The 24,077-nt window shown below is 42.0% G+C and overlaps 1 non-coding gene across 1 annotated transcript; it reads left to right on the forward strand.

Moving 5' to 3' along the window:
• Positions 1 to 922: 922 nt before the first annotated feature.
• Positions 923 to 1,029, forward strand: LOC126482873 (U6 spliceosomal RNA). Its single transcript, XR_007587718.1, has one exon. It is a non-coding gene; the product is annotated as a U6 spliceosomal RNA (small nuclear RNA).
• Positions 1,030 to 24,077: the final 23,048 nt, after the last annotated feature.

Below are 24,077 nucleotides of genomic sequence, written 5' to 3' on the forward strand. Positions count from 1 at the left end.
ATGATGATGAAGTTGGTGCTTGGTGCTTGGTGCTTTAGTATGTTAGTTGGAAGATGATTTTCAGGGTCTATAAGCAGCAATAGGCGATTGGATAGCACGATACAGAGAGATAGTGAAGAATCTCATAGTCGGGCATAGGAGAAGAGCTATTATGACTGGAGAATTGAGTATATCATGTTTTACTCCAGGGTGTGGGGTATAAGTACTTGGCGTGAGTGCTGGTTCATGATGGATAAGAGTGACATCAGGCAATTGTATATAGGCGGAACAAATTGAACTAGAAATATTGCTAGATGCAGGTGGTACTGTACCAATGTAGAAATTTGTATCAGCCAGTCCCACGTTATTTGTAGTTTCGTTAATATTCTGCAGCGACTTAACTTCGCACAAAATCATTTATTAACTACATAAGTATTTACGCACAATTGGAACGACAACAATAATGCATTAACAGGTCTTTGGCCAGAGCTAATGCGCGTAACAGAATCATAAAATATATCAAAATCTTAAACATGGCTGCGAATCAGCAACTGTATAAATCTGAAGAGGTTGGAAAAAATCAACCAACTACCTATTTTGCAACTCTTTAGCTGATTTTTTCAATGTCTTCACTAAAATAGATGAAAAACTTCCAAATTATGCAATATAAATGTGCTTCAGTCCCTGTGGGCCCAAGCAGGCACCATCCGAGAACAACAAATTAGAAAGCACAATATTCACACTGTCTGTCCGCAGAACATTACGATAGAGCATTCATAACAACATAATACGGTAAGTGAATAAAGTCACAACAGGGACTTTTCTACCACCAAGAGCCACCACCAGGAATTTTCTACTGCTATTACTACTGCTACATACAACAGAGTTACCACGGATACCTAGTACATTGACAACTGCACCGTGCTAGGGTAGCTGGCTGGACGTACTCGCTCCTACGGTACATATCGTAAAACTGGAACGACACATACAAAATTAGCATGGCCCTTGCGAAAGAAAAACACACAAAATAATGAAGCCATAGTTAATTTAAGATCTGTAGATCACTAGAACGCGAAAGGCCCAGTCCAGTACAGTGTTTTAATCTTCCAGGAAGTTTCATATTAGCTCACAATCCGCTGCGAGGTTTGGCTAAGTCGTGTCTCCGCAGTATCAATTCTTCCAGGAGTGCTAGCCTTGCAAGTTTTGCACTAGCACTTCCGTCGAGTTTGGAGGGTAGGAGATGTCGCAATGGCGAATGTTAAGCTGTGAGGATGGGCCGTGAGTTTTGCTTGGGTAACTCAGTTGGTACAGTATTTCCCCACGTAAGGTAAGGGTCCCAGGTTCCAGTCGCGGTGTGGCTCACAGTTTTGATTTTCCAAGAAGGTTTCTATCAGTAACGTGTACACAATTTTAGAAACAAAATCATTTGTTCTGTATGTCAATTAGGTGGTATGCTGGCAACGATTCTTAGTGCACCTGAAGTAAAATCGTTGACTTAAGCAGGTCGACCTGTATCACAAGTCGAGTATCGTATTATATTGTTGACTTACAGTGTTTTCTGGGACAACATGGGAATATTTCTTATTGTTTACCTTCATTATTGTACAGTAATAACTGTCAGATTCTAGGCCGCTTCTTCACAACTCATTAATTGTGCAAGATCTCTCCTGCAAAAGAACACTTTCTTCACATCGGTGCACTTGTCTTTAAAGATTCTTTGACAGTGATGGATTTGATGTACAGAGGCTGGATCTTTCAATAATCCCCAGCAGGAATAGTCAGAATTCAGGGATATGAGAGGAACGATACTTCGAAGCAAGAAAGTCTAGTAAACATGGGCTCTAAAATGCAAACCTTAAGCAACTGTGAAGCAAATCTCTTCTCCTGAGGGCTCTTTGCTTTCCATATTTGTATTGGTGGTAGTATGGAGTAAACCTAGGGAAAAAATATCGAATAAACATGGTAAACATGTGCATACCTTAAGAGGTATGAGCACTTGTTCATCTACGCGAGCGTGAAACACATCTCTGCTACTAAATAACGAACATATTACTGTCCCCTTACTAATATGACTATGTGACGGATATGTGTTAACTTTTTCAGTATAAGTAGGTAAGTTGCTGGGGAAGGATAGATTCAGTAAATTCAGCCATGACCATTAGAGGAAAATATTGAGAAAATAAATGTGATTTTCATGCAGATACCAACGACAGGCTAATTAACGGCGCTTTTGAATCGCCAAGACAACTGCCACAACAAGACACAAAATTGATCAGAATGTAGAGCTACGCATTAGCTTTTGCGCATCTAGCATTTATGCGCCATAAATACGGCAGGAGTGGTTTTATTTAGTAGGTTAGTTACATCATTGATCGGAGCAATTGTTTTAATTTGTAGTACGTTTATACATTACTACACTTAACATTAATGAACAAATTATTTTAGTACTACTTCCGTAATTACAAAAAATGGTTCAAATGGCTCTGAGCACTATGGGACTCAACATCTTAGCTCATAAGTCCCCTAGAACTTAGAACTACTTAAACCTAACTAACCTAAGGACATCACACACACCCATGCCCGAGGCAGGATTCGAACCTGCGACCGTAGCAGTCCCGCGGTTCCGGACTGCAGCGCCAGAACCGCTAGACCACCGCGGCCGGCCCATAATTACATTTAAAAAAATAAAAAATAAAAAAAACAAGGTTTACTTTTACAGGCTACCTGTTTTTAAACAGAAAATAGTCCCAGGTATACGAGGACTTACTTTGCTATCGGATTTTATATATTATTTGCTAAATGCTAAAAATGATAAAAAGTTGTGTAGATGCATACTGAACGCCTTTCTGAAACAATTTTGTTACTGGGTAATAAAGGTCATTCTTTTCTCTGCTGCTGTAAGTATGAACATCACTGTCCTCCTGATGATTTATGGCCAATTTCATTCGTGAATAAACTGCGGTAAGAAAAGTGATAGGATATCTCCTAATATCTTGTCAGACCATCTCCTTCCGCCCGGAATAGTGCAGCAGCTCAACATGGGATGGACTGCTCAACAAGTCGTTGTAAGTTCCCTGCAGAAGCATTGAGCCATGCTGCCTCTATAGCCGTCCGTAATTGCGAAAGAGTTAACGGCGCAGTTGTTTGTGCACTAGCTGATTTCTCGATTATTTCCGATAAATAGTCGGTGAGATTCATGTTAGGCGATCTGAGTGGTCAAATCATTCCGTCGAACTGTCCAGAATGTTCCTCGAATCAGAGGCGAACAATTGTCACCCTGTGACATGACGCGTTGTCATGCACAAAAATTCGATTGTTGTCTGCGAACATTAAGTCCACGAATTGCTAAAATGGTCTCAAAGTATCTGAACATTTATCCAGTCAACATACACAGTGCCTTGTTGACAACTTCATTCTATGATTTTGTTGCATTTGCGCCACACTCAAACCCTACCATGAGCTCTTACCAACTGAAATCTGGACTCATCGGACCAGGCCACGGTTTTCCCGTCGTCTAACGTCCAACCGATATGATCACGAGCAGAGGAGAGGTGCTGCTATTAGCAAAGGCAATCGCGGCGGTCGTCTGCTGCGATGGTCCATTAGCACCAAATTTCACCGAACTGCCCTAACGGATACGTACAACATACGTCCCACATTGATGTCTGCGGTTATTTCACGCAGTATTGCTTGTCTATTAACACTAACAATTCCATGCAAACTCTACTGTTGTCGGTCGTTAAGTGAAGGCGGTCTACCACTGTGTTTTCCGTGGTGAGAGGTAATGCCTGAAATGTGGTATTCTCTGCACACTCTTGACTCTGTGGATCTCGGACTACTGAATTCCCTAATGATTCCCGAAATGGAATGTCCCATGTGTCTACCACTGCTCATGGAAAGTCAGTTAATTGCCGTCGTGGGGCGTTAATCACGTCGGCATATCAGTCACCTGAGTACAAATGACAACTCCGACCATTCACTGCCCTTTTATATTTTTTAAACGCTATAGTATCGCCATCTGCATATCGATATTCCATGACCTTTTGTCACCTTAGTGTATCTGTATTGTAGCAGTGCAGTTAAAATGCCTCACTCCCTGAAGATGTACCTACACGACTACCGCAGATGAACTCCGGATATTGTTCCCACTGTTCCATAAGACATTATTCAGTGGAAATATGCAAAATACGTGCGAAGGCTGTTTTGTTGTTTCCAAGGCTAGCAATTTTACGAAGAGTAAAATTAGCTGAACTTAACAGTTTGAGAAGGTCAGTAATGTGATACTTCCAGTTCAAGTTCTGTGGAATTGGCATGTCTCACTACTGTGGAGAACAAATGAAGATACATAAACGGAGGGTTGGAGTATCTTTCGATGGCCCTCAGAAAGCATAGTTAGATATTACAGAACAATGTTTTGCAATAATTGGGTGCCATTAATCTCGCAGCTCTCCCCCTCGCAGGCTGTTAGGATCGGGGCCCAATCTGCGCCAGCGGGCATGACAGGTAGCAGCGGCGGGTTCATACGCCGCCCGGCGTTAATTGGATATGCCAGGGTGGGGTATGTGGCCATTCTGATGCTTCGGCCACGCTCGACGGTGGTCGGAATAATTTAGCGGGCAGGATGTGCCCAGAGCTATTGATCTCTATACCGCACGTCAAGCCGTGGACGCTAGCTGCATCAGCTGGACTGCTACTGCAGTAATAAAATCATCCCCTCTGCGAACCGCGCAGTTCCGGGTGCATTGTTCACGCGGTGCTGCTAGGTGCGCCGCTAGTACCATTCTCGGCGCTGGGGAGGGATGAAAATCCGTAGTAACCAAGATGACATTCTATAAAGTGTGAATTATGATCGTCAACATTCCTTGCGGTGAATGTCGTAATTCACAAAATTCTGCAGCGTGTAACGGAACATATTAAAGGCTTTATTATAACGAAGTATGCGATACCCTATTAATTCAACCAGTTTAACTAGGAATTATGATGATAGAAAAGTAATTGTGTATGTTAGCAATGATAGAATAACATGTCTACATAAACAGTCAACCATTTAAAATATAATTAATAACTGAGCCACACAAAAGTTAACAGCACTTGAACACTGATACAACAAATATCATTACGTAAAAACACTATATTCAATTGAAATAATTAATATAAAATATGAATAATATTGGTCAACTTACGTATTTTGGATCTCCTTGAATAAAAATTACCCAGTGGAACCAGTTTATTCACTAGGACTGTTTCCACTCACTACTCACATAAACACACCTATTTTAAACGAGAACCACTGTAATTTTTAATAATTCACGTTATTTACTTATGTATGCAAATTAGAGAAGTCAATAGATGTACCTTTGAAGAATGGCCTTTCTGCAACAAAGAATTGTTCTGACAAGTTCACAATTCTGTCTGTCATTTTAATGACCTGTTAAATTATGTCACTCGATGTAAATTAATAACTTTTTTTGCACAAAGTACGATAACAGATGGATGCCTGACTTATAAACCACATCTCTTCTTAGTAGTTCTTTGACGAGGTTATACATACAAGCAACAAGAAGCCTCGTCAGCTCAGTCTTGATAGAACTTTTGTAAAGTGTGCATGTTATTGTCTTATATGGAAAAACAATGCAAAGATGTTGTAAAAGAAGTGTTACTCTGTATTTTGACAACGTCTTTAGGTGGTCGGCGGAGTTAAGATGGCTACCATGTCAATAAATAGTTGAAGTTCACTTATGCTGTCGTGCATTATTTATCAACAAGCACATCAACAACACTGGACATCATCTTTTTACCCCTAGACGAATACATATAGAACCAACATTAACATCAAGATACTGCAGTGAACCAGCCAGCAGCAGCATCTACTACAACAATACAATTTAATGGTGCCAACCCAATACTCCACATCAAGTGCTAAGAAGCTTCGTATATTGGAGTGATATAGTGCGAATATAGGAATATCAATGATTGGGTGACCATTATAAGCGGTACATACGTTATTTCATAATATATTTTTTTTTTTTGTTTCAGTTTCGGATTTCCATAGACCTGTGAATTCGCTACAGAAGTCTGCTGAGATGTGACATTACTATTGTTCAAAAACTTGCCATTTGAAATTGTTTAAAGCAATGGCAGATCAGAAACGGGCCAGGAAGTTTGTTTACAGTGAACGGTTAACGAAGCAGTGTTGAGAGTTAATGGACATTACTCACGCAAGTTTTCGTTGGATATTTCTGTTTTACGATTTTCATCTAAGCCTATTCAATAAAAAAAGCTTCGAATCTATTCGTTCAACTTTCGATAAACATTCACCTTCATACCCGACTATTTAAAAGTATTTTTTAGAAATTTTTCATGATTCTGTATCGCCACTGACGAACTTCATGAAGGTCGGCACAGTATGGTCGAAGATGAGCACTAAGTGACTGACCGTGAGGAGGATTGATCCCTAGGATTGTCGATAACTGTAGTAGGTTCAGTTTCTCGAGCACAAGGTGGTCTTAATCGAGTAACCAAAGCAAGAGACAGTGTTGTGTAGTGTTAATTCTCTGACATTATCAATGAAATCCGCATACCAAGACACTTCTTTGTGTACCATGCAGAGCTGTGAGAGGTCGAGAAGGCACAGGAGCAAGTAGTATTTCTTAGTAAAGGGAAGATTTTTGTCTGCGCTGACTCTCTGTTGTTAGAGCTGTGCGGGCTATCAAGCAAATTTTCGTGTGGTGCCGTCTGAAGAACAGTATGCGAAACCAACTTTGGCACCTCGCAACGAAACTGCAGAAAAGTATAGTCGCCGCATGCCGCACCAACGAATAAGAAACGCCTGTCTAACCACACCTCCTAGAGTTTCGCTACCCCGCCAGTGTTTTAAATGTCTTAAGCATATCTTTTCATGAACAATTTGTCAACTGTACTTGAAGTGGAGAGCCTTGCAAATTGATGTATATCAAATTAAATTTGAATATTCAATAGTAAAGACTCAAAGAGTTCCTGAGGAATTGTATGGTACCAAGTTCAGACAACTTCTTATCCCTGTTCTGTTAAAAAGAACTAGGTATCATAGAGATTATATAATGGTAAGACAGAGATTTAGGAACCAGGTTTTAAATTGTAAGACATTTCCAGGGGCAGATGTGCACTCTGATCACAATCTATTGGTTATGAACTGTAGATTAAAACTGAAGAACCTGCAAAAAGGTGGTAAATTGAGGAGATGGGATGTGGATAATCTGAAAGAACCAGAGGTTGCAGGGGGAGCATAAGGGATCAATTGCCAGAAATGGGGGAAAGAAATACAGTAGAAGAAGAATGGGTAGCTCTGAGGGACGAAGTAGTGAAGGCAGTAGAGGATCAAGTAGATAAAAAGACGAGGAGTAGTAGAAATCCTTGGGTAACAGAAGAAATATTGAAATTCATTGATGAAAGGAGAAAATATAAAAATGCAGTAAAAGAAGCAGGCACAAAGGAATACAATCGTCTCAAAAATGAGATCGACAGGAAGTGCAAAATGGGTAAGCAGAGATGGCTAGAGGACAAATGTAAGGATGTAGAGGCTTATCTCACTAGGGATAAGATAGATATTGCCTACAGGAAAATTAGGGAGACCTTTGGTGAAAAGAGAACCACTTGTATGACTATCAAGAGCTCAGATGGAAACCCAGTTCTAAGCAAAGAAGGGAAAGCAGAAAGGTGGAAGAACTATATAGAGGGTCTATACAAGGGCGATGTACTTGAGGATAATATTATGGAAATGGAAGAGGATGTAGATGAAGATAAAATAGGAGACACGATACTGCGTGAAGAGTCTGACAGAGCACTGAAAGACCTGAGTTGAAACAAGGCCGCGGGACTAGACAACATTCCATTAGAACTACTGACGGCCTTGGGAGAGCCAGTCCTGGCAAAACTCTACCATCTGGTGAGAAATATGTAAGAGACAGGCGAAATACCATCAGACTTCAAGAATAATATAATAATTCCAATCCCAAAGAAAGCTGGTGTTGACAGTTGTGAAAATTACCGAACTATCAGTTTAATAAGTCACAGCTGCAAAATACTAACGCGAATTATTTACAGACGAATGGAAAAACTGGTAGAAGCCGACCTCCGCGAAGATCAGTTTGGATTCCACAGAAATGTTTGAACACGTGAGGCAATACTGACCCTACGACTTATTTCAGAAAATAGATTAAGGAAAGGCAAACTTATATTTCTAGCATTTGTAGACTTAGGGAAAGCTTTTGACAATGTTGACTGGAATATTCTCTTTGAAATTCTAAAGGTGGCAGGGGTAAAATACAGGGAGCGAAAGGCTATTTCCAGTTTGACCAGAAACCAGATGGCAGTTATGAGAGTCGAGGGACATGAAAGGGAAACAGTGGTTGGGAAGGGAGTGAGACAGGTTTGTAGCCTTTCCCCGACGTTATTCAATCTGTATTTTGAGCAAGCAGTAAAGGAAACAAAAGAAAAATTCGGAGTAGGTACTAAAGTCCATGGAGAAGAAATAAAAACTTTGAGGTTCGCCGATGACATTGTAATTCTGTCAGAGACAGCAAAGGACTTGGAAGAGTCGTTGAGCGGAATGGACAGTGCCTTGAAAGGAGCATATAAGATGAACATCAACAAAAGCAAAACGAAGATAATGGAATGTAGTCGAATTAAATCGGGTGATGCTGAGGGAATTAGATTAGGAAATGAGACACTTAAAGTAGTAAAGGAGTTTTGCTATTTGGGGAGCAAAATAACTGATGATGGTCGAAGTAGAGAGGATATAAAATGTAGACTGGCAATGGCAAGGAAAGCGTTTCTGAAGAAGAGAAATTTGTTAACATCGAGTATAGATTTAAGTGTCAGGAAGTCGCTTCTGAAAGTATTTGTATGGAGTGTGGCCATGTATGGAAGTGAAACATGGACGATAAGTAGTTTGAACAAGAAGAGAATAGAAGCTTTCGAAATGTGGTGCTACAGAAGAATGCTGAAGATAAGATGGGTAGATCACATAACTAATGAGGATGTATTGAATAGAATTGGGGAGAAGAGGAGTTTGTGGCACAACTTGACAAGAAGAAGGGTCCGGTGGGTAGGACATGTTCTGAGGCATCAAGGGATCACAAATTTAGCATCGGAGGGTAGCGTGGAGGATAAAAATCGTAGAGGGAGACCAAGAGATGAATACACTAAGCAGATTCAGAAGGATGTAGGTTGCAGTAGGTACTGGGAGATGATGAAGCTTGCGCAGGATAGAGTAGCGTGGAGAGCTGCATTAAACCAGTCTCAGGACTGAAGACGACAACAACAACAACAATGTTATGTACTACAGTGCCATTCGATCACCTCCTGAAGGTCACTGGACACACGGAAGTTGAAGGGAATGAGAAAGCTGAAAGGGCAGTGAAAGCCACCTGCAAGTAAAAATCACAATTCGCCTTAACGTTCCCCTACAGGCTATCGTTTCACGGCTAATAAAGCGAGCGTTGGCTCAGTAAGTAAGACGGTCTGGCCAAAATCAAGCTGCAGTCGGTCAAACCAATTATTCAGCCGTGGCGCACTACCGTTCAAACCCCCAAAAAGTTACGAAGTGGCCCTCAATCGGCTTCGTATCGGACACTGGCATATATTTTGCCACATGCGTAGCACCATGTTTCCACTTCGTGTGTTTCGTACGCTGATACGAAGGAAAACATTGACTTACCGAGCTTCTTACCGTCAGCTTCGGGCGATGACGAAACTTCAGTAGGGAAATTTTTGATATTCTGTGGGGCGTCAGTACTCCTGCCCAGTTAACATGGACGATGCCCTTGATATGCTGGGTGGTAAGCTCATGCTATTACTTCCTCGATCAGAAAGCCATCTTAATGCCATTCACTGTTTTATCAATACTATTAGTGTATGACAACAGAATGAACAGATATTCTTAAGACTGTGCGTGAGATTTTTTATGACTGTGGCTGTAGTTCTGCAGCCTCTACTTTTCATTTTGACATGAGTAACTACTCATACCCTTCTACCACAATCTTGTGTAACGAAGAGAATGACCACGCTGTTTTCAGCGCCCACCAATTTTAAACCAATCCATTCATCCATCGATTTTCCGTTAACTTTTATACATGGAAAAGAGTAACCTGTGGATTCCGCTCAGCTAACCCGAAGATCAAAACAACCATTGCTCTCAACTGGTGTAAGCAAAATCTCAAAAAACTTGTCCCGAGAAATCCAATGCTCATAGCCTACACATTAATAGGAGACCATATTTTGCTGTACACTATATAGTCAAAAATATCCGATCACTCCTATTTGATTTGATATTGTGCGCTATATGTCACAAGAGACAAACCCGCCAGTATAAAGAAGAGGTTGAGTATTGTGTTATCAGCAGAGAAGGAATCGGTCGGTTTGGAGATTTCAGTGACTAGAAGGATTGACATGTGGCTAATTGATCTGTCACTCAAGTGACAGTGACTAAAGTTGCCTAAGTCGACTGCTGATGATGTGATTGTGAGGTGGAAACGCGAAAGTAAAACAACAGATGAACCAAGACCATGCAGGCTTCAAGTACTGGCGGACAGGCTCCGTCATTATAGAGTGTTACTGCGAAAAATCGCAGGCCATTAGCGGAAGGAATAATCCGTGAGTTCCAAATTTCTATCAGCTGTCCTTCTAGAAAAACGTGTGACAACGCTGGGCTTGTTATTGCCACGGAAGGTACGGATATCAGTTACTTTTGGCCCGCTGCATACGATCCTGTTCATTGCACATGAAAACGGCTGTGGATGACAGATTAAGCTTGGTGCCTGAAGATCACACTATCTGGTGTCGAAACTGGTAGTGGGTTTTATAAAGAATAAGTGATGTCGGATCCAAAAGCAAACGCTGGTTTTGTTGCCATTATTCATGTACTTCGTTTCCAGCTGCAGTCACTCTTTCCTTGACGAAACACCAGTCCCCGGCAGATATGAAGACATCGTAAAGTCGATGGTTAGTCACTTTATTAATGTCCACTAATAGCTGTGCGGATGCTTCCGATCAGATGGTGTGTGCCTACAATGTATTAATTAAGCACTAATAAAGTGGCACGTTTGTGAAGCAGTTCTAAGAAAACCATCATTTGTGTCTTTCATTACACAACTGCACGGTCATCAGCCCCCGCACAAAGTCCCAATTTTTACTCAGTCCTACTTTTTTTCACATTCCAGTCTGTCCACTGCCACGAATGACGATGAAATGATGAGGATAACACAAACACTCAGTCCCTGGGCAGAGAAAATCCCCATCCCGTCCGGGAATCGAACCGGGGACCCTATGCTCCAGAGGCAGCAACGCTAGCCACTACACCACGAGCTGCGGACTAGAAACTTGGTGGTAAAACATTAAAGGAGGTGCGTGAACCGTACCGTCGAAGATCCAGAAAAGAGTCATGAACTAGAACTAATAACAAGCTTCAGGTCAACAAATTCAGAAGCAGAACAACGTTCTGGGCAACAATCGAGATCAGAGTATGCTGTCCGGAGCGTTGAGGAAGCCAATGAAAGGGGGCCACGTACTTCCGTTTTTTGGCTTAGCCTGAGATGACATGTCACGACCCTCGGTCTGGGTCACTCTTCGTTTCACCCATGTAATTATGTGAACCATCACAACTGTCCGTTAGAGGCCGCCAACAATCCTCATGAGTTGCAACATTGGGAGAGAAAAGTCATGGAACTGAATGTATTGCTTGGGATGACGAGCAATGCGGTGTGTGGATCATTCTTTTTGCAGAGCAAACGACAACAGGTACCTATTACCTTCACATGCATTTGCTACTCCTGGAATTGAAATTGGGGTATGATACAATTCTAAATTCTGTCGTAAACTAGCAGAATGGCATTCCTCCTCATTATGCTCTCATTGTTAGAGACCAATTCAGCCTCGAATTTTCTGAATGGCAAATCGGTGGAATTTCACTACGTACGTGGGCTCTCAGCTCACTTGACTTGACTTGACCAACCTAGATTTCTGCGCGTAGCATTATGTCAAATCCCTTACACGGTTAAAGTAGTCCCTACATCAGCTGCGTGATCAGATTTTTGAGGCTGTTAACAACATCACACCCTATCTACTGCCGGACGTTTTACCAGCTAAAGCGTGAAGATGGTCTCTTTGTGTTGACATGCAGGATGAACACGTTGAACTGTAATGATTTCTAATGTTTCATATATGCCGTTGGTGTGTATATATACGTACTTCCGATATTAAGAAGGTGTTTCATGAAAATGAATCGTTACTTTTGGAACACGCTGTATGGTATTTAACTTACTTCCCCAAGCAAATGGTGGTTTACGGATTGCAAATGTGATAGACGATAATAATGATGCACTTCCATCACGGACACTTCCTCTGTCGTCAGCAAACGACGCACCTTAGAGACTCTGAAACATTTTCTCGGCGGTAGTATCCCGTCAGAAAGCAAATTTCTGCAATTGAAACACCAGTTTTATATTAGCGTCGTCATTATCCTCGCACTGGAAAATGCAGTTAAGTGCAGTATCAGCACGGACGTTTTAAGAGACTGGAACATGCACATAGAAATGACTTAGTCCTAGGTAGACCATCAGTCCCAAGTACACCTAATTTCCTTTGCATATTTTTTTGCAGTTGATCTGAAACTGAATTCGATATTTCTTCCAATGAAAGGAAAAGGATACTTAATAATCAAGTAGTTGTGATAATGAAACCTCCTGCACAAATAAGAAGTCGGAAATCGATCATAGACTTCTTAAATAATTAAGCCCGATATTCACCTTTGTTAATTTAGAGAAGCCATGAAAAAAGATCAGCAATTGGGCAGTGATTCGAACCTTTCACTATCCAACGGCGAATCCGGTATCTTACCTACGGAACCAACTCCCTGAAGAGCAAACTAAGATACTCACCGACCGATACTGACACTCAGTGCAACTACCCAATATCTGAGAAATACACAACGGATAAGGAAGTATTTTCGAACGGCAGCATCTCAAAGATTATTCCTGAAATGGTCAAAAGCCTTTATTAAAGACAGAAAGAACTAGACATACTGTACTGTTCAAATTTCAATAAAAATTCGGTAGTATTGAGCTTCGTCTAGAAAATGAAAATGTAAAAGACCTGATTTCTTTTAGTTTTATAATGAAACGTCCGAAATCCATAATTCAGACGTTATTTACATTTCCATCAGAAAAAGTGTTATAAATATTAGAAAAAAGAATAGTTTCGTACTGAAGTATTGAATATCAGACCTTGTACAGGAAAACTAACCAATAAGAAGACAAAGTTCAGGAAATTTTACATGAAAGTATCTCAAAGCTGATAATGGTCAAAATTAAAGTGAATACAAGTGAGAGAGTTCTCAGAAATTTCTGTGTGAAACGAAAAAGGATTTATTTGGTGAACTTGGATTCACTTCTGGTAAAAGCATTAATCTGTACTAACACGCTCATTTCTAACACGGTGTCACATGAAAATCTTTTCTCCCAGTGTAGAGCGACTCAAGATTGATTATTTATTAATCTGTATAAGCTGTAATTAATTTTTTGGTGTTTCCTATACGTGGTGGATCACAATTAAAACCGGAACACTCAAGTGTAAAAATATACGGTAACAGAAGCAAAAACACTCTACAAACGTGGATCCAAAAACATGCTCATGGCAGCTTGCTTACGAATTCGTGGTTATGATCTGCCACAGACTTGGCAGTAAAATATCATACTAGTTAGTATAGGTTTAAATATAAATCGCAGTGTTATGTGTGTGAGGCCATTGATCCATAGTTCAAGCTTAAACCGGTGTTCAGCGTTCATGTTGTGAGCCTTCAGTTGCTGACAGCAGTGAGAAATTAAAAAATCCGAGAAAATGGCAACCAACGCCCACCATCCTCCTGTTCTGCAATGCTTGTGAAATTTCAAAATATTAACTAATCTTATAAAATGTCTACAAAAATACATGAGAAACACAAAATTGTAATGTTTATGTTAAGAGTCGCAATGTTACTTTACACACACACATACACACACACACAAAATGTAGACTTTGCACCGAAAAAAATGTTATATTACAAATAATAAGTATGAGTTCGAGGACCAAACACTTATGGCAGTGTTGTCAATTAATTGTTCCGTAACGCTTAAAAAAATAAACAGGGCCTGTACATTGACACTGCTGATGTAATTTATAGGTCAAACAATAATTTCCACATCAAAATTGTCTACATTACTTACTAAAATACACATGGCTGGTTACTGGCTCTACTGATACAAATTAGTTGGTGACAGAGGTCTGATCTTCGTACTAGACATTAAATTGACCAAAAGATATAAACATTGGTTCACTATTATTTCAAAACAAACATTGCGAAGCAAACATGGGAACTGCTATTGGTTTAATTTACATCTTTAACTACAGTTGTCGACCAGGATTACCAAAATAAAGGTCCGCCTCCGGTAGCTGAGTGGTAAGAGCGACAGAATGTCAATCCTAAGGGCCCGGGTTCGATTCCCGGCTGGGTCGGTGATCTTCTCCGCTCAGGGACTGGGTGTTGTGTTGTCATCATTATCATCATCATTTCATCCCCATCGACGCGCAAGTCGCCGAAGTGGCGTCAAATCGAAAGACATGCATCCGGCGAACGGTCAACCAGACGGGAGGCCCTAGTCACACATTTACATTTTACCAAAGTAGGGAATGTTACTTCCATAACGTTGTCATGGACTAAATCTTACGTTTGCAAGAAAGTCGTTTCAGCTAGTTCATCGCTCATCCATACGTATTTCCCCTTCTTGGAACGCATTTAGCATATGATCAGAACGCCTGTCACCACGAAACACATTTGCTGAGACGTCAAACTCCGGTTGTCTACTGCAGTAAAAACGCCTCTTTAAAGGTATAGCTCTTCAAACACTTCCCAGTATCATCATCTCACCCAGTCTTGGTTCAGTCGGCAATTTATCAAGAATCTGCCAGAACGAAGTGAGTTCGTCATTCTTTGCCCAAGTATTCAGGTTTTCAAAGTAAGAGTTCCAGGTCGCTCCGCCGGCCGCGTTGAGCGTGCGGTTCTAGGCGTTGCTGTCCGGAACGGCGGGACTGCTACGGTCGCAGGCTCGAATCCTGCCTGGGGCATGGCTGTGTGTGATGTCCTTGGATTCGTTAGGTTCTAGGGGACTGATGACCTAAGATGTTAAGTCCCATAGCGCTCAGAGCCATTTGAACCATTTTTTGAACCAGGTCGCTCCCTGAAGTGTACAAGACACGGCTGACCTTACCGTCCAGCCATTTATGACAAATAATACGGTCTGGATTATAACTGAACAACTTCAGAACAGCGGTTGATACTGTTTCATCCGCAGCTGTATTTGCTCTTGTAGCTTCCAATTGGTCTGCGATAGAACGAGATTCCGGGAGTTTTTTGCGAGAAATTTCACCAACACACAGCGGTCAGTGTGGGTAGCGTTGGTTGAAATCCTCTGCGATAACACGAATGTTTTTTTCTCAACACAGCATTTTCGGCTTGTAATGTCATGAAATTCCACATCACTTGTAAGGAAGAAACGTCAGACATCAATAGAGATTGAGTAAAGCTATGTGCAAATGACAGACGTTGCTGTTTTTCTCATGTGATTCACTATCTGTGTGCACGCTACGTGATCTCCTTTCATTTGAAAATCAGAAGTTGCATCAAAATTGGCAGCTGTAAACATGGCGGCCATAGTAGCTATGTAGTTTCACAAGCTATCTTCCCTGTCTCATCTCATATTGTTTGACTTCCAGTTTCTGTTATCTACCTGTTTTTGTTCTAGACATGTAGCTCTACAGCTAAGGACCACCCTATAGGCCAATTTAATTCTGTTTATTATTGAGTTGAGTAAACGTGAGTACTAGCATCGACTATCTGATTTTTATGTAACATGCTAGTGCTTTTAAATCGTACACCAGCCGTCCAAAAAATTCCGAAAGTGATTTTCTTCCTGGCGTATAAGTACATCAACTACGCTGGCAGCTTAAACCAGCGACTGTGAACGGCTGATGCGCATTCGAGCATTCAGTTGTCAGCAAGCAGTTTTAGGTAGTGGACGTGTGACAGTAGCGTGTCAACATTGTTGCGTGATAAATCACAGTGAAGTGACATCACTAAATCAGGTGTTCAAGACGTTCTTGCTACTGCAGATTTTGCTCCGCTCACGTTGACACCCGAACAAAAAAAAAAGACTCGTGAACATCAGCCGCAACTTAACTAAAATGCAAAACCGGAGTAATTTTTTCTGTAAAAAAATCGTGGGTGGCGAGACTTGGTGCTATCGATGAGAACCTATAAAACAACTGAGTGAAGAAATTCACAATATGGTCCAATGTTTAGACGACATTACGAACATTCAAGCCATTGGGACGCGCGAAATGAACTGCATCCAAACTTCCATGACACTTTCAAATGGTTCAAATCGCTCTGAGCACTATGCGACTTAACTTCTGAGGTCATCAGTCGCCTAGAACAACTAGTTAAACCTAACTAACCTAAGGACATCACACACATCCATGCCCGAGGCAGGATTCGAACCTGCGGCCGGAGCGGTCGCTGGGCTCCAGACTGTAGCGCCTAGAACCGCACGGCCACTGCGACCGGCATGACGCTTTGACATAGTTGTTGAAAGTTGTGTACCCTATACACCTCAATCATTAAAGAACGACTTCAGTTTTAAATTGTTTATTTTTTAATGTTTTTGGAATTAGGCGGCATGATAATTTCGTCGCTCTGGCAAGATCTTTTGGTGTGCAGGAAGAAAGATAAGGGTTTGACATCCAGTCGACATCGACGTCATTACAGACGGAATACAAGCTCGCATTGGGGAAGAAACGATACCGGAATTTATCTTAAGCAACTCAGAAAAATCGTAGAAAATTTAAACCTGAATGGCTGGACTGGAATTTGAATCGCCTCGCTCCCTTACCTCACCCGTCCCCTTCCCCATACGTTGTAATACCCATTTTGACTTAATGATGTACAACGTCCATTCTTATTCATTACATGTGCGGAACATGCAGTCATATAGAAAAGAACTAAGAGTTTTTCTTTTTTTCCAAGTCAAGCATACAGCATAGAGCGACTACCAAATAACAATAAGCAAGTTACATAAACCAAAATACAGTCGCTCAGGGTCATCTGTTGCGCCAGCGCTTAACTGAAACCAAAATCTTAAGTCTGGTAACGAAATTATAAAATATTTGAGTTTGCGGAGGTGGAAACGCCAACTTACAACGAATCCATTTCTTAGGACGGCACTACCTCACTCGGTCTTTCGGTAGAATTGTATAGACATAAACAAGTTGTGACGCCAGAGAGATGATATTAATCCTAATCCTGCTAGATCACAACGATGACAGACTAAAGAGTCAATGGTATGACAAGAATGTCGAAAAGTGCGATAGAGAAAAAAAATGTGGGTCTGTGCTGAGATTTAATAACGTAATTCGTGCGTACTGATCAAGTAGCTTTTCTCGGTTCTGTTCTGTATTATTTAAAATTATGATGAATGTCTGTTGGTCTCTTTGCGTAGTGGAAATTTCCGCTCCACGAATACTTAGGTTTGGCAGTCTTCTATGCTCACTGGACCTCTTTCACCACGAGTAACTGATGGGATAAAACCAAATTGAAATAGTTCTTGGTAAAATTTCTCCTTTTGCCTGTCTCCAATCGCAGAGGCGCGACTGAGATCACAGTGCAAGTACCGAAGAAGTTTGTGATAGCAAAAGTTCTGGATCTTTACACATTAATGTTATTTCTTATAACTATCAACTGATTCATGTAATTTTTTTCCCTCGTTCTGTGAGTGGTATTTATTGTGAAATACGTGCCAATGACATTCGTGTTACCGAGAACTGACTTTTCCATTCTTTTGCAGTAAAATTAGCATAGGGAAAGATTTATGAAAGTTGTAATGTAGCACTTCGCTTATATTATTTCCTAAGTGCAAACACGCGATATCGCATGATACTATACAACGTTTTTTATCAAAATATGCCTCATATTTCGATTACAGACCTCGAAACTCGTTAACGTTGCTGGAGACCTTCTTTGTGGGTTGGAGTTCCGTCTGTGCCTGAAGCCGTGGGGAGTTTTCGACAATGGCGTGCTTGTTAGCGAGTTGTCTTGGCAAGAGACAGGCGTGCGTCTTCCACCACCGCGTCTCTTAGCAGCAAGTACATGAACGTTGAGACACCACGGCAGTCTTGAGGACCTCTTGTAAACTGTAGCAGTAAACTGTAGCAGTAAACTTGCTACAGATAAATCTAAGCGTCTTTCTTGGTTGGGCTTGGAATACTCATCATGTGTAAGCTAATTTATGATTAAGGTCTGTGGCCGATGATAGGAGACACGTCTATATTATCTGAAAACACTCAGTAAACAACATTTAATTCATTACGTTAGAAAATATGGACGTAAACGAATACGGTAGTACTCGCGTCCAGCAATCCAATATGACGTAAGTAATGAGAGAGATTTAGTTTACTTAATTCATTACGTTGGAAAATATGGACGTAAACGAATGCGGTAGTGCTCGCGTCCAGCAATCCAGTACGACGTAAGTAATGAGAGAGATTTAGAATGCGGTAGTGCTCGCGTCCAGCAATCCAGTACGACGTAAGTAATGAGAGAGATTTAGTTTCAGAATCCGTAGTAAGAATTTGAGATAAATTACTTTTATGTTCCTGCTGCATAGGTTTCGCCTGCGAGAAATTACAGCTTCTGTATTGTATCTAATAAGTCAAATTAGTGATAGCTACGATGATTCTATAGCAAAATATTTCATTATAAAGTAAGTTTATTTTATTTAACTTTTTCCTCTAGCTTATTTAAGGCCTTGCCAAGTTCCAAAACTACATCTGACACAACTGCCCTTGTGAATAATACAAGAAAATGAGGCCTAACAAATAAGGTTATACTCTAGTTTCAGAGTGCCATTGTTACTATTACGCGCCTGTGACTAGCGATTTATTTATCGTCGCCTTCAACCTTGCTGATGTCACAGATTGCTGCAGCCACGGAGGTAAAGAAAAAGAAGGGAGTTGGCACTGTAGAATTATACGTTGCGTTGTTTAGAAGCCAGAGTGGGCTCCATTTTAAGTAGCCCAAAACGTTAGCGTACTACTGTTTAATGGTGCTTCTTGTTCATTACTTCTGTCTTGTGCTAGCACTAACTGTTTTAAACACTAAAAATTATAGAGCTTACGTGAATAACACAGTATGATGAAAATTTCGAACTTTATTCTGTTCTTGAGGGCATATTTGCTTTAGCAATACGACATAGAGTGACGTCACGGAGATGTGTCACCGTGGTAAACTGAGGGTATGCGTAGACCACATACAACACAGACCTCGCATTCCATATCTCTGCCGTGTTAACGCTTGAAACCAACATCTAAGTCACGTGACTCGAGGCAGAAAGCTGACTTCCTACCATTACGCGCTGTGTGAAGTGGAGCTGACAGTTACCAGTTCTCTTATTTAGTGCTGAAAAACTGGTGCAAATGGCTCTGAGCACTATGGGACTTAACATCTGAGTTCATCAGTCCCCTAGATCTTAGAACTGCTTAATCCTAACTAACCTAAGGACATGACACACATCCATGCCCGAGGCAGGATTCGAACCTGCGACCGTAGCAGCCGCGTGGTTCCGGAATGAAGCGCCTAGAACCGCTCGGCCACCACGACCGGCATTTACGGCTGAAATCAAGCATTGATTTTGGTAGTTCAACGAACTGTAGTACTACTCTTACATACGTAGTAGCCCAGTTGCTGTAATTTCTCCGAAATTCCTGATAATGAAGCAGTTGTTATGGATTTTACATGTGGTCAGATTGAAATCTATTAACAGTTCTTTTAACACGCGACAGACTGGCTGTTATTTAGGGAAACCTTTTTCTTTTTCTTATTTTCTTATTTTGGATTTTGAATTTTTGTAGTTCATTGCGTCAACGGGAGTGGTAGACATAATTATAATTTCGAAAGCAGCTTTAGCTCTCTAATGATTCTATCAGGCTATGTGTGAAACGCTTTAGTAAGCTTTTGTGAGGAAGGAAAATAGTTTATGTGCATAATGTCAGGTATTTACGCAAAATAAGCACATCGTATGTTTTCTGATTTATGTTTAATCCAGTATTGATACTGGAACGTTATCAAAATACGTAGCGCACTATATTAAAAGCCCTGATTATATTGGTGTAGTGAGCTACATACTAACGATATGTCATATCAAAAGCTTACTCATTCACCATATTTACACCCAACGACCAATACCCATCCTAACTTTCAACTTACGGAAACACCTGCAGGTATTTGAGCCGTGTGTCGGCTCTCAATATATATCGTGCTGTTAACATTGTTCTGAGTCCTCCCATTCCATCGTTAATTGAGTCTTTCGTATTTATCGTTATCCTGCGTACGATTCTGTCGAGATTCCCCTCTGGCGGCGTGTCTGGTCTTATCGATTTTCGAGTCGTTGCTTCCTGTTAGCTTTGTGTAAGGGAACAAGATCTTTGGGGGGATGGCCGGTTGGTTGCCTAGCGGTGACGAGACGGTCGGTCGATTGATTTTTAAAATCGGGAATTAGAGAATGTCGTACGATGAGACCGCGGCGTGGCGTGGCGGTGGAGGGTTGGCTGTTGTTCCGAGAAGCCGCGTGGTCTATCCTGGCGGTGCGAGACGAGTGGGACGAGTTGACGGGACAAGGCTGTAAGTTCTTGCTGTGAGCACACGGGGGCCACGGCTGTGGTTCCGAGTCACTACTTGGTGGGAGCGGCAACGGGTGTCTTTAAATTTAACGTCTGGAGGCGGGAATGATGGACTAGTAACTCACTTAACCTGAGGAGTGGTATTTCGCCGCCGTGGGTGCAGAGAAGACGAGGGCTCCGGTGTCAGAGCGCGTGGCTGTGTGACTGTGCCTAGTTGGGTACGCTGACGACGTGGACACGGTCGGGTGTGAGGAACCTTTGCATCGGAGTTCACCTGGTGTTGCTCTGATAAACTGCAAGTTAAGTTGGTTAAAGGTTTAGATGTTAATTGAAGAATTTTGGTTTGTGCAACCAGCGTCTTTTCTGCCTTGTGCCCTCGTGCGTTTGGGCTTCCTGTCGCTGTCGCCGGTGTAATTATAGACAGTGATCTATTGACTTCTTATTAGTACTGCCCGGTAGAAAGTGTATTTTTGGGCAGGGATTATGGTTCCTGATTTGATTCCTCCTACTCCCATGGCCTCGCGTGAGGTCGATGTGATCGCTGAATGTGAGGCGTTGTGTGTCTGTTAGTCCGCTTCTAGCCTCAGCAGCCTTCGGGAGACAATTGTGGCCGCCCTTACTCCCGGTCGGTTAATTATATCTGTCCCAGGACGTTTTGGTGGCAGGACATGGTATTAAAGTTGTCAGTTATTGTAAAATGTTAAATGGTCGTATTTTACTCTGATTGTTTTGGGCCACTGTTTAAAAAGTTTAAGTTTGCCTTTCATTGTTGGGTTTTTAAAATTACGTGGCTTTAAAATTGTTAGTTATTGTAAAAGGTGAATGACTGTATCTTTACTTTGATTGTTTTAACTTACTTGGCATCCTTTGAAAATGCTATTTCTGCCTCCCTGTTAGCGAGCACTTGTAATTTAATATCTTGTTGTGGCAAAATGTAAATGAAGTGGCTCCCTACATGTGCGATACCGAAATTGTATGCAAATTGGTGTTTGTGTTTCACTACTTGGAAAGTTTTAATTTTGTTATTAAATGCTTTATCAAAGTCTGTTTTAAGTAAAATGGCTTGGCTATTAACGGTAAAGTAAAGTTTTTAATTTCATTACTTGGAAAATTTTGATTTGATATCAAATGTTTTATCAAAGCCGGTTTTAAGTAAAATGGCTTTGCCGTTAACTGTAAAGTAAATTGTTTTGAAAAGGCACTCACGCCTGCTAGCTTCTTTGGATCTGATCCTGGTCAGGTGGTAAAGAAATGACTTTTAATGGTTGAAGTAATCAATAAAGAAATTGTAAATGGCAACTCGACAGTATCCAACTAATTTTGGCCTCGTTTCCCAACTGGGGGTTTTCCATGATTAATCGCAAAACCCGTCTCAGTATTTTAAAGTAATTCACTTACACAACTGAGATTATCGTCACTTTACCAAGCCTGTAGGATACAAAACAAGACTTACCTGAGCATATGTGATGGTGTTTACTGCTGCATCTAGTAAAGAGCACAAAGTTTGATCTGTAACAAAAGGTCACAAATTGTGCACTATAAGTGCGTGATGACATACTCGGCTTCGTACCCCGAATCACGTGACACAGATGTAGCTTTTAGTAAAATAACGTCATGCGCAGTGGGGCTATGAATGCGGTGAACCTAATGTTTTGGGCTAGTTAGATGGTGGTCATCGGCTTCAAGTTCGTGACGTAATGCCACCTCCTCTCTTTTTTTTTTTAACCTCCATGGCTGCAGCAAGATGCTGTGTGATGTCTGCTCCTCTGCCGTCATAGTCGACGTCGTCGTTTGTTACAAAATAATTTCGATTGAAAATCATGTGACTGGCTTGCTAAAGATTGTCGTCAGATCTTCGAAGTTTTTATGTAATAGAAGGGAAACTATTGGCTGGATTATGGTTTCTTTTGGGATCCAGTATTGTGGGGACAAAACTACATGCAAGTTGAAAATTGTTTACTGGGGGGAGAACCGCACAATACCTTGGGTTCGGTGTGGGGCGGCAGTGGGGTGAGTTGCCTGCTGTAGCCTGTTGTGGGGCTGTAAACCATTGAGTGCTGCGGCGGGGACGAAGCCTCTCTGTCATTCCTAGGTCCCCAGTTCCATACAGTACAATACTGATAATATGATAGTACTGCCTTTTAGCACTACTCTCATGTAACATAACGTTTCTATCAGTACAGATAATACACTCCTGGAAATTGAAATAAGAACACCGTGAATTCATTGTCCCAGGAAGGGGAAACTTTATTGACACATTCCTGGGGTCAGATACATCACATGATCACACTGACAGAACCACAGGCACATAGACACAGGCAACAGAGCATGCACAATGTCGGCACTAGTACAGTGTATATCCACCTTTCGCAGCAATGCAGGCTGCTATTCTCCCATGGAGACGATCGTAGAGATGCTGGATGTAGTCCTGTGGAACGGCTTGCCATGCCATTTCCACCTGGCGCCTCAGTTGGACCAGCGTTCGTGCTGGACGTGCAGACCGCGTGAGACGACGCTTCATCCAGTCCCAAACATGCTCAATGGGGGACAGATCCGGAGATCTTGCTGGCCAGGGTAGTTGACTTACACCTTCTAGAGCACGTTGGGTGGCACGGGATACATGCGGACGTGCATCGTCCTGTTGGAACAGCAAGTTTCCTTGCCGGTCTAGGAATGGTAGAACGATGGGTTCGATGACGGTTTGGATGTACCGTGCACTATTCAGTGTCCCCTCGACGATCACCAGTGGTGTACAGCCAGTGTAGGAGATCGCTCCCCACACCATGATGCCGGGTGTTGGCCCTGTGTGCCTCGGTCGTATGCAGTCCTGATTGTGGCGCTCACCTGCACGGCGCCAAACACGCATACGACCATCATTGGCACCAAGGCAGAAGCGACTCTCATCGCTGAAGACGACACGTCTCCATTCGTCCCTCCATTCAGGCCTGTCGCGACACCACTGGAGGCGGGCTGCACGATGTTGGGGCGTGAACGGAAGACGGCCTAACGGTGTGCGGGACCGTAGCCCAGCTTCATGGAGACGGTTGCGAATGGTCCTCGCCGATACCCCAGGAGCAACAGTGTCCCTAATTTGCTGGGAAGTGGCGGTGCGGTCCCCTACGGCACTGCGTAGGATCCTACGGTCTTGGCGTGCATTCGTGCGTCGCTGCGGTCCGGTCCCAGGTCGACGGGCACGTGCACCTTCCGCCGACCACTGGCGACAACATCCATGTACTGTGGAGACCTCACGCCCCACGTGTTGAGCAATTCGGCGGTACGTCCACCCGGCCTCCCGCATGCCCACTATACGCCCTCGCTCAAAGTCCGTCAACTGCACATACGGTTCACGTCCACGCTGT

The sequence above is a fragment of the Schistocerca serialis genome, chromosome 5 (assembly GCF_023864345.2).
Source record: "Schistocerca serialis cubense isolate TAMUIC-IGC-003099 chromosome 5, iqSchSeri2.2, whole genome shotgun sequence".
NCBI classification, from domain to species: domain Eukaryota; kingdom Metazoa; phylum Arthropoda; class Insecta; order Orthoptera; family Acrididae; genus Schistocerca; species Schistocerca serialis.